Here is a 1,392-nt window from a genome sequence, read left to right on the forward strand (position 1 = left end):
TCTTTTTAACTCAAATTTTTCTCCCCCTTTTTTATTTTTCGGCTTGACCGACGGGGGAGGGGGGTGGGTCCTCATCCCCCCCCTGCATCCGCCCCTGCCCCTGAATTTATTTTAACATTATTTATAAATAGAAAGCTGTATAACTATCAATGAAATATAATATTTTTTAAGGCTTACAGAGTATAACCATCGGGTATCGTACTTTTTCTTCAAAAGAAGATGAAACTTGTACATTAAATAATTGTCTCTAATATTTTACCTGTTTTTACTCACTAATTGTAGATTAGTACTTACTTAAAGTGCAAATTAAATTCAAATTTACATTATTTCAGGTTTCGAATAGGCCTACTGTAGACGCAGGTGATTTATTTTGTGTCTTTTGGGACGAACATTCGACACCGTAAGTCATGATTTAACATTATACTACTCAGTAAGATAAATATTTGATGATCACACAATAATATTTTGACCATTTTTACTTGTCATTTTTATCAGGCCCTTTTTTTCTTGGCTCATTTTTCTACTTACCATATTCTCTACATAACTATATGTCTGGGACGATTTTGCATTTATATTTTCACGTGACAATATATTGTAATTTTGAAATGCCTGTAAATTTAATACTAGAATTCCTATAAGATGGATAGCAAATTCTCTTTAACATTATTATATCAGGAGTACGTGGTCTACTCAAGGCTGCTCTGTCAGTTCCAGTAATTTGTCACACACCTTTTGCAAATGTAACCATCTCACCAGTTTTACTGTTTTGTTTGCTCTTGAAGAAAACAAGGTTGGTAAATGTTTAAACTGTACGCGAGTACAGAGTTTAAAACACTGAATAAAATTTAAAATTTACATTACTTGAATACAATACATTCGTGGGTGTATTGATTTTAATTCGTTCATTAAATGTTGGCCTATTTGTCTCCATTTTTATATTTGATTAATATATTTATTAGGACTATGACAGACCAATGTTAGATTATGTAAGTTGTCAATTAGTAATTGTACTTCATTGAACAAATAACCAAACAGAAAAAATTATTGGTATATTAACCCCGGTTTTGTACTTGATCTTGTTATCTATATGTTTAGAAGGACTCGCTACTATCTACTGTCTTACTTACCTGTTCATTGATTTGTCTCGCGGCCTCTGGAATCATTTTCATTTACGTTGGGTATGTTGACCAATCGAAAAAAATATTTTTATATATACACATCATACAAGAATCATGCATTATGTATTATAAACATATATCTATTGTAAAATAGCCAAAGTTGGTACTTACCGTTATAGGTATATGTTTCCCGCTTGGACTATAGTGCAATTGATTGATTGATTGATTTATTTATTTTCCACATAATGAACAAAAACAAACATATACATGATCA

The 1,392-nt window shown here is 31.2% G+C and overlaps 1 long non-coding RNA gene across 1 annotated transcript; it reads left to right on the top strand.

The window, feature by feature from the left end:
* The first annotated feature begins 231 nt into the window (after positions 1-231).
* On the top strand, positions 232-1,329 carry LOC117099965. The gene is made up of 3 exons (XR_004444050.1): positions 232-400; positions 676-790; positions 1,096-1,329. It is a non-coding gene; the product is annotated as an uncharacterized LOC117099965 (long non-coding RNA).
* Positions 1,330-1,392: the final 63 nt, after the last annotated feature.

This window comes from Anneissia japonica, unplaced genomic scaffold (assembly GCF_011630105.1).
Source record: "Anneissia japonica isolate Jap-2015-1 unplaced genomic scaffold, ASM1163010v1 scaffold34619_len1392_cov211, whole genome shotgun sequence".
Classification (NCBI taxonomy): domain Eukaryota; kingdom Metazoa; phylum Echinodermata; class Crinoidea; order Comatulida; family Comatulidae; genus Anneissia; species Anneissia japonica.